At 39.1% G+C, this 15092-nt stretch overlaps 1 protein-coding gene across 8 annotated transcripts in view; it reads right to left on the bottom strand.

Moving 5' to 3' along the window:
• LOC122673980 (cytochrome c oxidase assembly factor 1 homolog) overlaps positions 1-14335 on the bottom strand; it is a 90265-nt gene extending 75930 nt beyond the window's left edge. Inside the window, exon 1 of one of the 8 annotated variants that reach the window (XM_043871904.1) lies at positions 14234-14335. The gene's annotated coding sequence lies outside the window, so the exon portion shown is untranslated. Of the gene's footprint in view, positions 1-14203 lie in introns of all 8 variants that reach the window. The other 7 variants (XM_043871903.1, XM_043871907.1, XM_043871909.1 and 4 more) reach the window with 7 other exon arrangements.
• Positions 14336-15092: the final 757 nt, after the last annotated feature.

The raw sequence follows: 15092 nt of genomic DNA, 5'->3' as shown, positions 1-15092 counted from the left end.
TATTTTGACAGATGCAGAAAAATGATTTAACAAAAATTCCACATGCTTTCATGATAAAAACTTTCAACAAAGAGAGTAGAAAAGAAATGTACATCAACGTAAAAAAAGTCAGACAACAGTTAATATTCACACTCAATGGTGAAATGCTTGAAGTCTTTCCTCTAAGATCAGGAATAAGTCAAGGATGCCCATTCTCACCATTCCTATTCAAAATAATATTGGAAGTGTTAACCGAAGCAATTAGGCAAGAAGAGAAAATAAAAGGCATTCAAATCAGAAAGAAAGAAGAAAAGTGTCTCTGTCTGCAGATGACATGATCTGCTATGTAAAAAATCCTAAAGACTATACCAAAAAACTAATCAATAAATTCAGTAAAACCACAGGAAACAAAACCAACATACAGAAACCAAAGCATTTCTATTCATTCCCTATGAAATATCTGAAAAAGAAATAATGAAAACAAACCCCTTTATAATAACACTGAAAACAATAAAATACTTACAAATATATTAACCAAGCAGGTGAAAAATCTGTATTCTAAAAACCATAAGACACTAAGAAGTTGAAGACACAAATAGATGGAATTATAGCTCATATTCATAAACTGGAAGACAATACGGTTTAAAAAAAAATAGCCATAATACCCAAAGCCATCTATAGATTTAATGCAATCCCTATGAAAATCCCAACTGCATTTTTTTTACAGAAATAGAAAATAATTGTAAAATTTCTATGGAACCATGAAAGACTCAAATAGCCAAAAAATCCTGAGAAAGAAAAAAAAAAAATCACACTTTCTGATTTTTACAAAGCTATAACAATCAAAACAGTATGATACTGGCATTAAAAACTGACATATAGATCAATGAAACAGAATTGAGAGCCCAGAAATAAACCCACGTATATGTGGTCAACCAATATTTGACAAGGTAGTCAAAAATACTCAATTGAGAAAAGCCAGTCTCTACAATAAATATTGCTGGGAAAATTGGATATTTACATGCAAAAGAATGAACTGAAACCCTCTCTTATACCATTCACAAAAATGAACTCAGAAATGGATTATTAAAGACTTAAATGTAAGACCTTAAACATAAAACTCCTAGAAGAAGTAAGATTAAAAGATCCTTGACATTTTCTTGGCAATGACTTTTTCAGATATGGCACCAAAAGAAAAAATCAACAAATGAGACTACATCAAAGTAAAAAGCTTTTGTACAGCAAAAGAATCAATAAAATGAAAAGGCAATCTATAGAGTAGGAGAAAATATTTGCAAATCATGTATTTCATAAGGGCTAATATCCAAAATATATAAGAAACTCATAAAATTCAATAACAAAAAGCAAATAATCTGATTAAAAATGAACAAAGGACCTGAATAGACATTTTTCCAGAGAAGACATACAAGTGGCCAATAAGCACATGAAAAGATACTCAATATCACTAATTATCAGAAAAATGCAAATCAAAACCTCAATGAGATACCACCTCACACCTCAAAACAACCAAGAGATAAGTGTTGAGAAGAACATGAGAAAGGGAAACCCCTCTGTATTTCTGGCAGGAATATAAGTCAGTACAGCTGGAAAACAGCATTGACACTCCTCAAAAAATTCAAAATAAAACTGCCATGTGATCCCACTTCTGGGTTTACATCCAAAGGAAATGAAATCACTGTCAAAGAGACTTCCACACTCCCTGTGTTCATTCCAGCATTATTCACAGAAATGAAGACATGGAAATAACCAAAGTGTCCACTGATAAATGGATAAAAATGGATATACACACATACACTAGAATATTATTCAGTCATTTTTAAAACATGAAGGAAATTCTGCTATTTAGGACAACATCAATGAAACTTGAGAGCTGAAATAAGTTAGAGAAAAATATTTACTCTACGATATCACTTATATATGAAATGCATAGCGCAAACTCATTGAAACAGAGAATGGCGTTTGCCAGGGGCTTGGGACTGAGGAAATGGGAAGAGGCTGGTCAAGAAGTAAAAATCTCCAATTATGAGATGAATTAATTCTGGGGATCTAATGTACAGTGTAGTGACTACAGTTAATACTATTATATAGTTGAAAGTTGCCATGAGAGTAAATCTTAATTTCTCACCACACACCCACACACAAGTGGTAATTATGTGAGGTGACAGAGGTATTAACTAACTGTACTGTAGCAATCATTTCAAAATACATACATGTACCAAATAACCACTTTGCACATCTTCAACTTACATAACGTTACACATCATTATTCTCAAGAAATCTGATAAAAGAGCAAGATCTTTAAAAAGAAACAATATAAAATGACAAACTAACATCTTTGTAAAAGTTGAAATACAAATGAAATTTTAAAATACACCATGTATTATCTGTCCTGTTCAAAAGTCTTTCATAACAAATATTCCAGATGTAGATAAATTCCACTCATTTTGCATTGACATTGGTCAAACACAAAGTACCAAAAAAGAATCCCTCAGGTGAAGTATTGGGGCACATGTTACCTCTATAAGCGCCTATAATTTTTTTAATGATAAACTATTTTGCTTACTCTGGTTTTGGTTTTGCTTTGAAATACTGCTTTTAGTATTCAGATTTTATATTAAGTTCTTATTTCATACTGGAGTATTCCATAAAAACATTCATACCTTCAATCCCTTAGTATTCAGGAAAAAAAAAACAAAACACCCTACAGTCTATCAGTGAATATTCTGAACTTGAAAACACCATCAAACATTATTGGGTAATATTTATATATACAACATTGAGATCTCATAGCAAGGTTAACAGTACTACACAAAATACTAAATTGTAACTGCCAATTTACCAATTTATTTTGCTCCCAAACTTATTTCTTGGAACACCACCCATAGGATTTATAATTAATATAAACTTATTTTACTCCTAAGAATACCTGTTAGCAGCAGAGAGAGGATGAAAACATATTTATAAGATGGCAAAAACTATGAGTAAGACCAGCTTATTAATCATGATTCAGCTTTTCTCCCAGATGCTTCTGTCTCAGTTCCCAGAGCTTTACTTTCTACTTGGTATGTCACCATGCCCCATTCTTGCTTTCCCCTTGATGCCAGAGGAACTCTTAAAACAAATGGTAACCAAGAGTATTGATTGTCAAGCTTTAATTCTCAGGAAATTTTAAATTCCTTTTTCCTGTTTCCCTGACTATTTAAATGATTTTCCTCAGCTTTTGGAATTCGAATAAACGTAAAATTGCCTGAGAAGTGCTAGGAATGCCTTCCCACATGGAAATCCTATTTTATCCAGAGATCATTGCTGTGAGTTTGCAGAATCTGTCCCAAAGTGAACAGCATTCATTGAGAGTTACTAATAAGCAGTACCCACCCAATCTTCCTATTTCATCTCCCGTGTATCCCAATTTGCAGAGATATCTGGTATTGCCGAGCTTTTGAGCTTTTTGAGGATTTACAAGGTAAATCTGACCTCCTGCCAATTTAGGGTTCATAAGTCTTGCGTGTCTAGATAAACTGCCGTTCTTGTTTAGGCTTTTCAGTTTTGGATATCTAGATAAATTGCCACTCATTCTTGTTTAGGCTTTTCAGTTTTTCAAACTGTACTGCTCATTTCCTTTCCTGATGTTCTGTCCTTTGGATCTTTACTATAGTTTCAGTAGAGTTTCAATAGGGAGCTAGAACAGAAGTTAATTTACCATCTTAATCCAATAAGAATCTTCACTTTTAACTAGTGTCTTAAGTGACTGTGTTGCATGTAGTCTCAAAACACACTTTCAAACACTAAACTGGAGGACAATCAGTAGAAAGTACCCAGAATAGTGAACACAACGAGAAATACTTGAGCTAAGCCGTCTAGTATGGATGTGAGAGTTGGACTGTAAAGAAAACTGAGTGCTGAAAAACTGATGCTTTTGAACTGTTGTGTTGGAGAAGACTCTTGAGAGTCCCTTGGACTTCAAGAAGATCTAACCAGTCCATCCTAAAGGAGATGAGTCCTGAGTGTTCATTGGAAGGACTGATGCTGAAGCTGAAACTCCAACACGCTGGCCACCTCATGCGAAGAGTTGACTCATTGGAAAAGACCCTGATGCTAGGAGGGTCTGGGGGCAGGAGGAGAAGGGGACGACAGAGGATGAGATGGCTGGATGGCATCACCAACTCAATGGACATGAGTTTGAGTAAACTCTGGGAGCTGGTGATGGACAGGGAGGCCTGGCATGCTGCGATTCATGGGGTCGCAAAGAGTTGGACATGACTGAGTGACTGAACTGAACTGAAGCCGTCTAGTCAAGGCTGTGGTTTTTCCAGTAGTCATGTATGGATGTGAGAGATGGACTATAAAGAAAGCTGAGCACAGAAGAATTGATGCTTTTGAACTGTGGTGTTGGAGAAGACTCTTGAGAGTCTCTTGGACCGCAAGGAGATCCAACCAGTCCATCCTAAATTAGGAGATCAGTCCTGGGTGTTTATTGGAGGGACGGATGTTGAAGCCAAAACTCCAACACTTCAGCAACTTGATGCGAAGAGCTGACTCATTTGAAAAAGACCCTGATGCTGGGAAAGATTGAGGGCAGAAGGAGAAGGGGACGACAGGGGATGAGATGGTTGGATGGCATCACTGACTCAATGGACATGGATTTGGGTGGACTCCGGGAGTTGGTGATGGACAGGGAGGCCTGGTGTGCTGCGGTTCATGGGGTCGCAAGAGTCGGACACAACTGAGCGACTGAACTGAACTGAAGGAGATCTACAAAGGAGAATATGCTAGGAGCCACAACAGCTACTGCAATAACTAAAGAGCTAACGGGGGAAGAGAAGTTAGGCTTGTTCTCTATGCCTCCAAGAAAAGCTAGAACCAGTGTGGGAAAACTGTAGGCCATTGATCTCGTACAAGACAGAGAACTTAAACTCTCCCAAAAAGGAATGAACTGCCCTGAGAAGCCAGAAATGCAAGAACAGGCTGCACTACTACCACTTACTCGGGGTACCACCAACAGCATCTAAGCCCCAGATGGTTGTATGGTCCAACCAGTGGCTGAGGCAAGACTCATACACATGAAAAACAAAGTTAATGGATAATTAAAAGCAAGAAGAAAGAATGATTTTACAAAGAGAGTCATTTTAGGTACACTGAAAGTTCTCAAATACAAAGCACTGTCTACACTTTGAATATACCAGGTAATGACTGCCTCGTCCTAAACTTCCTTTTCTCAATCAGAATATAATTTTTTTCTACACAGAATCTGAACTCAGATGTGCTTTTATCCCAAGATTTGAGTGGAAAAGTGACAAAGTGATGAGTCCCCATGAGCCACAAACCTTAATATATTCCTAAGCCATCACTTCTTTACCTAAAATGCATGTTGGCTTAAAACAAGTCACCCTGCTTCCATTCTGCTCCCCTGGTCCAAACAATGAACAAAAAGGACACCAGAGAAGATGGAGCATAGTGACCAAGGGAAAAGTGGCATAATGTGAGGCTGCAACAGTAAGCAGAGAAGCCAGATCACAGGGAAGGGCTGGAAGGGTGGACTGTTGGTCAAACTAAGTATTTCTGGCTTATCCTAAGCATAATGGTAAATAATAGAAAAGTTTCAAGTAGGAGTTTGACATTATCACATTTTATATTTTTTAAAATAGTTTTTGTGTGAAAAATAAAGTAGAAATAGCACATTTTGTTGTTTAGTCACTAAGTCATGTCTGACTCTTTACAACCCCGTGGACTGTAGTCCACCAGGCTCCTCTATCCATGGGATTTCCCAGGCAAGAATACTGGAGTGGATTGCCACTTCCTCTTCCAGAGGATCTTTCCAACCCAGGGATCAAACTTTTTGCATCGCCTGCATTGGCAGGCGGATTCTTTATCACATTTAGGCAGACCAGTTAGGAAGTGGAATCCAGGTGAGAGATAAAGGTAGTTTGGATTTGGATGACAGAAGTAGAGATGAAGTAACCAGGTCTGACAAAGTCTACCTAAAAGGTAGAATTAAGAGAATATTGAGAGGTCTTAAAGATAATCCCCAGTATCCTACACGAGCATCCGGATAAATGGTGGTACCAATTCCCAGGGAAGTATATACTACCAGATAAAAGCTAGGAATCCCTTTTTGAGTGAGTTAGGTTTGAAAACCTGAATCACCTAACTGTGAGTGTCTCACAGGCTCCACTTCATCATTTCTCACTAAACATCTCTATTAAAGCTTCAAACTCAGGATCCTAGCAATCAAAATCTGCATCTTTCTTCTGCATCTGCTCCATATGCAGATTAATTAATGTTATCAATTGTGAGGGATGTTATAGATGGGGTTCCTGCCCGCAATAAAGAATACTGGAATATAAAACACCTGACAAACGCCTCTGATTAAATTCTACCAGATCACAGGGAGGGGCTGGAAGGGAGGATTCACAGATTCACCCATAATACTCCAGGTATTCCTTCCACAAAGGTTAACCTTAAAGAGTTAACTTCTAATTCTACAAACATTTAAAACCATCTGAAAACAAATACAAAAGAATTAATCCATAGACTTTCATCCATAGACTGCTTTGCTAGGAGTAAGATAGCTTTTGAAATAGATCCAAAGAAAGTAGATTCTAGAGTTAAATGTCAATTCTTAATTAACTTTTTTCCTGTTTTCCTGAAGTAAAAACTTCGTTAGTTATTTTGCAGCAATCTGTGTCCTGTTATGGCCCAACACTGCCCCCTGTTGGAAGGCATCACAGGCAAAATGATCTTATTCCTAATCAAGTTTGTGAAAAAGTTTTGAGTTTCTGAAAGAAAATGAAAAGGGATTATGTTTATTTTATCCTTCTTAGTCCATCACATTTGAGTAAAAATCACTGGTAAAGAGAAAAGGAAGGAAAACCACCTTACTGCTTCCCACAGTAAAAAGCACAAAATGACATTTACTTTTTGGTTACCTGGGTAATGGAAAGGTGACCCTGAAGAGAGCAGGAAGTTTTTGAAGTGAGGTGTACCCTGACTATAGTAGCAGTCACACAAATCTATACGTGTATCACAATTTACAGAAGTAAACCAAAAGGTAAAATAGTCAATTGTACTGCATGATAATTTTTTAAAAGACAGATACAGAATAAGAGGATAAAAAAACTCAGTGCCACGTGTTTATAGAAAGGAAGAAAAATCCTAAAGTTAGAATGCAGAAACATTCACATAAAATTCAAGTTTTGCTGTTTATACCTCAAGTTGAGCTATAGAAAGGTCCTGATCTGACACAAGCATGTTGAAATATTTAATATGGACTTGGAAGCATTTCTAAAGGTTAATGATGTACACCAGCAATAAAATCACTTTGTCCCTAGCAGAGACAAGTCTGATGAAAGGTAACAATCTATTACCAAAAACTAGGAGTTAATATTCACCTTTCTCTGGTAACCTCAAAAGAAGAATTATAAAAAGCATTTTATGAGTGTGTTTAGTCTTACTCAGAGTGAGTGAAGTGGCTCAGTCGTGTCTGACTCTTTGAGACCCCATGAACTGTAGCCTACCAGGCTTTTCAGTTCATGGAATTTTCCAGGCAAGAGTACTGGAGTGGGTTGCCATTTCCTTCTCCAGGGGATCTTCCCGACACTGGAGCATAAACAGTCCAAGCTGGATACTCAGCATCTATGTAATCTTGGTATTTTGGATGCCAGGGAAATCCCATACAAATTTAAGTTATATTCAAGTTCCAAGAGTCTGGAGCACCCAAACCCATCTGGGGATCTTTCAAGTGCATCTGTAGTTGCCAAATGAAATAAGGTACCAAGAGCCCACACAATGGATGACCAGGTGAGAGAGCCCAGATGACCAACTGACCCAAACTGAGAGCAAAAGCCACATTAACACCTTTGTTCCCTCCATCTCTCCTGATAATATGCTTGCTGTTTACCAAGGGGTATGGGCTGTAACACTGATGAGGAAATATTAAACAGGGAGTTTACGAAAGATGTTAGAATTGGAGCGGAAGGGGAAGAGAGAGAGTTTGGCAAGCATGAGATCTTAGTTTTCTAAGATTTGGTTGAGTCATACTGCTTTCCGTATGTCTACACTTCCCCAGTAATCGCAGAGAGTCCAGTAGAGGATCCCAGCAGAGGGATCCCAGTACCCACAACAACATAACACTTCCAACTTCAGGGCAGTAGTTGAAAAAATAATGGTACAGTAATAAGAGAATACTATTAGTCATTTCCCACTCTTCACTAATTAATGACATGGATATCTTTGCACTAAACTTGCTTGTCAGAAGCAGCAGTATTCACAGCACACCAGAGTAATTGCCAAAGTATCCAACAAGATACTCAGCAGAACAACAGAACAATCCAGACCTCTGCAATGATGCAAGTCTGCAAAATCACCCCCATCTTACCATCTGCCATGACCAGTAATTTCCCCCCAAAGATTGAAAACACAGAAAACAAACATTGAAATCAAATAACAGCAAAAAGAAAATAAAGCAGGAGATTAGATCATAAACAAATTTGGGATCTGGGAACCTATCCAGGTAAACTTCTTTAATCTGAATTCTAGCAGATAATTTTAAAACTCCAAGATTTCCAAAACCTAAGACAAAAACTCCCACATACCTTCAACCAGTAGATGGCTCTTTGAATTCATATTTTTAGAAAGGTAAATGTGATCATTAATGTATGCCTAAATTACACAATTCTTTTAAGCCTCATATTTTATGTGAATGACAAAAAACACTGAAGCAAACTGATGGTTCCTCAAAAAAATCAAACCAAGAATTACCCTGTGCTGTGCTTAGTCATTCGGTCATGTACAACTCTTTGCAACCCTTATGGTCTGTAGCCCACCAGGCTCCTCTGTCCATGGGGATTCTCCAGGCAAGAAATCTAGAGTGGGTTGCCATGCCCTCCTCCAGGGTGTCTTCCCAACCCAGGGATAGAACCCAGGGCTTCTGCATTGCAGGTGGATTCTTTACCATCTGAGCCACCAGGGAAGCCCAAGAATACTAGAGTAGGTAGCCAATCCCTTCTCCAGGGGGTCTTCCAGACCCAAGAATCAAACCAGGGTCTCCTCCATTGCAGGTGGATTACTTACCAGCTGCGCTACTGGGGAAGCCCGCGAATTATCCTATGACCCAGCAATTCTACTTACGGTATACACTCAAAAGAACTCAAACAATAACAGTGTACCAATGTTCATAGAAGCACTATTCATAATAGCCGAAAGATGGAAACAACCCACATATCTATGAACTAATGAATAGATAAACAAAATGTGATATATGCATATAATGGAATATTATTTAGCCTTAAAGAGGAAGACAATTCTGCAATATGCCACAAGGATGAACCTGAAAGACATGATACAAAGCAAAATAAATCAGACACAAAGAGAAATACTATATTCCAGAGACAAAGTGGAAAGGTGGCTACCAGGGGCTGGAGAGAGGGGGAACTGGGGAGTTATTATGTAACAGGTTATACAGAATTTCAGGAAGATAAAGGTTCTGGAGAGGATGGTGGTGACAGTTGCACAACAAAATGAGTGCACTTAATGTCACTGAATAGTACACTTAAATGGTCAGAATGTGAAATTTCATGTTATGGACACTTTACCACAATTTAAAAACAAAAAGCAAATACTAGAGCAAGAAACACACAGTCCTCCCAACAAATCAGGCCATATGGAAATAATGAAGCCTCAGGTATTGCAAGTAAAATAGAATTTTACATGGGAGCTACTTTTCTAGGGAGCTATGATGAATAGTTTTCCTCAATTACTCACAATGTTCAAGACCCTAAAAATATCTGAATTACCACTACCCATGAAATGAGAAAAACAAACACCAAATAATGTTAATAGAATTTTATAAAACTACTATTTCCAGCATGTCACAGTCCAGAACCAGCATAGTTACACTCAAGCTCTGCACACATAAAATCTTCAAATAAACTTCTGCAGGCATGTATTAAGTACCTCTATTTGATAAACAACTGTCCAGCACAGCTCTCACAAATCTAATGCACTATACTAAACATGAAGATGAGAATAAGAAAATAACTTCTAAGTGTTATAGAAAGTTTAGGAACAAAGCTGAAGCAGATTTTAGCATGTTTTTCAAGGCAGAAAGACAGGGAGGCACAAGAGTCTGAAACAATTAACACTCTACAGGCCCACTTCCGAGATACTGTGGGTTCAGCTTCAGACTGTCACAATTAAGTGAATATTGCAATAAAGCGAGTCACATGAATTTTCTGTTTTCCCAGGGCATGTGATAGTTATGTTTACACTATACCACAATCTATTAAGTGTGCAACAGCATTATATCTAAAACCAATATATATAATTTAAAAATAGTTTACTGCTAAAAAAAGGCTAACCATTACGTGGGCTTTCAGAGTCATATCTTTACTGGTGGAGGGTCTTTCGCTGATGTTGGTGGCTACTGACTGATCAGGTGGTGCTAGTGGTAAACAGCCTGCCTGCCAATGCAGCAGACATGTAAGAGGCATAGGTTCAATCCCTGGGTCGGGAAGATTCCCTGGAGGAGGGCATGGCAACCCACTCCAGTATTTTGCCGGGAGAATCCCATGGACAGAGGAGCCTGGCAGGCTACAGTTCATAGATCACAAAGAGCTGGACATGACTGAAGCGACACACACACTCTGACTGATCAGGGTATGACTGCTGAAGGTTGAGGTGGATGCAGCAATTTCTTAAAGAAAGACAACAGTGAAGTTTGCTGCATCAACTGACTTTTCCTTTCCCAAATGGTTTCTCTGTAGCAAGTAATGCTGTTACACAGCATTTTACCCACAGAAGAACTACTTTCAAAATTGGAGTTAACCTCTCAAATACTGTCGCCATTGTATCAAACAAGTTGATGTAATATTCTAAATACTTTGTTGTCATTTCAACAATCTTCACAGCATCTTCACTGGGAGTAGGTATCATCTCAAGAAATCACTTTCTTTGCTCACCCATAAGAAGCAATTCCTCATCCATGAAAGTTGTATCATGAGATCACAGCAATTCAGTCACATCTTTAGACCACTACTAATTCTGGCTCTCTTGCTGTTCCCACCACATCTGCAATTATGTCCTCCACCAAGTCTTGAACTCCTCAAAGTTATCCATGAGGGTTGGAACCAACTTCTTCCAAAGTGAAAGTGAAAGTCGCTCAGTCGTGTCCAACTCTTTGTGACCCCATGGACTGTAGCCCGCCAGGCTCCTCTGTCCCTGGGGAGTCTCCAGGCAAGAATACTGTAGTGGGGTGCCATGCCCTCCTCCCGGGGGTCTTCTCAACCCAGGGATCGAACCCAGGTCTCCCACATTGCAGGCAGATTCTTTACCAGCGGAGCTACTCGGGAAGCCTGACAAGGTAATACCTGCTTTCACTTGAACACTTAAAGGCCAGTGCAGGGTTATCAATTAGTCTAATTTCAATATTACATTTCAGGGACTATGGAAGCCCAAGGAGAGGGGGAGAAACGGGGTAACAGTGAGTTGGTGGAGCAGTCAGAACACACACATTTCTCAATTAATTTCACTGTCTTATATGGGCACAGTTCATGGCACCCAAAAACAATTATGATGGCAACATCAAGGATCACGGTTGACAGATCATCATAACAAATTAAAAATAATGACAAAGTTTGAAATATTGTGAGAGTTACCACAATGTAACACAGAGACACAAAGTGAGCAAATGTTGTGGGAAAATGGTGCCAATAGAGTTATTTGATGCAGGTTTGCATCAGAGACCTTCAATTTGTAAAAAACACAATAATCAAAGCACAATAAAATAAGACTTGCCAGTAAAGCTAAACATAGTACTAGAACTCAGACTAACCAGGGAACTACCATGTCAGTTTCTGTAATTCCTATCATTTAAGAACAGTATCCCAAATGACCACCCAGAAGCCTTTTAAGGAAAACATTCACAGTACTGACCACATAAAAACATAAAGCATCAGCATAGTAAAATATAGGAAAAAGTTAACAAATAATCTGAAAATATCTGTCCCATATCTAACAGCTAAGGGGCTAATATCTTTACAGAAAGAACTCCTACAAATCAATAATGAAAAGGCAAAACCAGTAAGAACTGGAAAAATTATATAAACTGTTTTCCACTGCTTCATTTTTCAAATCTTAAAATGCTGCTCACAGGTTCTTCGCATCAATTTTCCTGAGCCCGGTCTTTCACACTTAGTAATTCACTCTGAATTACTCCCACATATCTGTATAACATGGTCTCCAGGAAAAGTCAAAATTAAGCTCATGTGCTTCCCATTTAAAGGAACTATTGCATAATTCCAAAGACTGTCATACATCTGATGAAAGACTTGACCTAGAATATATAAAGCACTCTTACAACTCAATGGTAAACAACAGCTTAGTTTTTAAATGGGCAAAGGAATGAATAGACATTTCTCCAAAGAAGATACACACAGTGGCCAATAGCACACAAAAAGATGCTCAACATTAGCCATCAGAGAAATACAAATCAAAACCACAACGAGACAATGCTTCACACCCACTAGGACAGCTAGAATTAAAAAAAAAAAAGAAAAAGATAACAAGCATTGGCAAGGATGTGAACCTTTATACACTGCTTATAGGAATATAAAATGGTGCAGCTGCTTTAAAAAAAAAAAAAAGTCTGGTAGTTCTTCAAAATGTTAAATGCAAAAAAAAAAGTAAAAAGAAAAAAAAAATGTTAAATGTAGAATTACCGTATGACCCAGGAATCCTACTCTTATGTACATAGCCAAGAGAAATCATTATGCTCACACACAAAAAAGGCGTACACCAATGTTCATATCAGCACTATTTAGGATAACCAAAACAACTGAAATACCCATCAACAGGACCAATGGATAAATAACTGGTGGTATATCCACAGAGTGAAATAATATTTAGCGATAAAAAGAAATGACGTGCTGATACACTTCAACATGTTAAGCGAAAGAAGACCACATGGTTTATAATTTTATTTATCAGCCTATTCTAGAATTGTCCAGAATAGACAAATATATTTATATATTCAGCAGATTAGTAGTTCCTTAGAGATAAAAGTGGGGCAGGGTAAGGAGGAACTCAAGGGAGATTGCTAGTGGGTACAGAGTTTCTTTCAGGGGTGATGAAAATGTTTTAAAATCGTGGTTGTCGGTTGTACAACTTTGTGAATGTACTAAAAAGCAGTGTGTATTTTAAAATTCCATGGTATGTGAACTATATTTCAATCAAGCTGTTATTTTTCAAAAGGACTGCAGGTTGGGCTTTTTCTCCCCAGTTTTAACTCCATTTTCCCCCAGTTCCAAAAACAGTGTCTGGCAATACCACGAATTCACTAAATTCTGACTGAATGGAAAAGTAAATTTCCAAACGTGGGTAAACCATTATAAAACATTATCACAGCCAAAGAGATGAAATTACTGCAGGATGGCATGACAGGATGGCATGTATGTGTACGTGTGTTTCCCATGAAAGGAGATGAGACTGAAAAATTCAGCAGAAACAAGACTTTGAAGTGTCTTCAATCCAGCCAAAGGAATTTGTACTATCCTGAATCAATGGGAAAGCCAGTAAGGTTTTAAGTAGAGGATTAACAGTCAAATCTGTGTTTTAAATGTGTAAGTTCAAGTAGAGAGTTGCTGCTTATATCCAAAGGTGAAGGAGAGTAATGCCCCTCAGGTGAGAATAAAGAGGAATGAGGGGAAGAGACCAGGAAAGTAGCAAAATATACTACTTATGGATTTTTAAAATTACAGCCCTTTCCACACACGCACAGACTGACAAACATGCATACGCACGCTTATACAAACACCCGAAAATCACTTAAACGCTGAAAATCACTTCCATGGTCAGCCCCCTTATGCAGCTCAGCTGTGAGGGAGACGACTTATCATGACCACCGAGCCAGAGTATTCTTTTATACAATCATCTAGGCAGGGCCTCTCTCAGGCTGCTGTAACCTGGGACCACCGACAAAGTGCACAGTTCCACCTCTTCACAAATGTGCTCCTGGAAACGCTCACCAAGGACCACGGGGCAAGGTCACGATTAGCCCACCACGGGTCCCCCAGTCACGCAGCTCCAGGAGGTCGCGACCCAGCAACAACAAGGAGGTGGCCCCTGACGTGCTGCGCTAGCAACAGTGCGCCCCTCGCGCAAAAGCCGTCTCCAGAACGGCGAGAACAAATGCTTTTGGAGCAGGACTGACCCGACTCTTTTCTCCCGCGTGGACGCTAACCTGTCAGGCGTAGAAACACCACGCCACAGAGAGCGTGACGGCCCCCTCCGGAAGTGGAGCGTGTGGGAGTGGGTGGGGCAAACGCCGGCGGGTGGACACGCCCCGCGAGGAGCAGTCGAGACTTCCGACGTCACCTCCTCTCGGAGCTAGAGCAGTCAGGACGCACTAGAGCAGTTGAATGATTGCAGAATCCCGGCGCCAAAGCGGCGGCTTCTCAGGCTGAGATTGGTTCTGCTGCCCGGCTTCTCAGAAGCTTGTCGAGCGCGAGAAAGGCATTTGTCTTCCCAAATCTCAGCTTTTTGTCTTGTGCCCCCCATTAGCGCCCAACATACTGTCAGTCCATCAGCGGTTGCCTAGGAAATTTAAAACCACTGGTTCCTGTTGCTCCTCGCAGGGATCTGGCGCTTCGATTCACCCCCAAGGATGCGAAACCACGGGCCATCTGAGCCCCGCTCTGGCACTGAAGTCCATCTTGCCAATTTGACTGAGAAACTTAACAACGCTAACTTTTTTTATTCATTAAATGTTTATTAAATTCTTACTGTACTCCAGGGAATGGATTGTTAAGAAAAATGTAACAGTCTCGGTTCTTATGGCGTTTAGTAGCAAAATACATTAGTAGTAGTGGTTACTTAATAGATTTGTCATGAGGATGTAAAGCGATCAGACTCGTCTGGCAGTATATAAGTGTTCAATAAACGGTAGTTATTATTTTCATCTTGATTATTCCATCGTCATCATCGCTATTAACATCACCCTTTGCTTTAATGACAAGTTTGAAGTTCGAGAGTTACCTACCACCCAGGCCCTTGGATTCTTTAATCAAAAGAAACTGATAGAGGCCAGAGAGAAACAGAGC

This window comes from Cervus elaphus, chromosome 18 (genome assembly GCF_910594005.1).
Source record: "Cervus elaphus chromosome 18, mCerEla1.1, whole genome shotgun sequence".
Taxonomy (NCBI): Eukaryota; Metazoa; Chordata; class Mammalia; order Artiodactyla; family Cervidae; genus Cervus; species Cervus elaphus.
The sequence above is the reverse complement of the archived record's forward strand: the minus strand, read 5'-3'. Positions and strand labels throughout refer to the sequence as shown.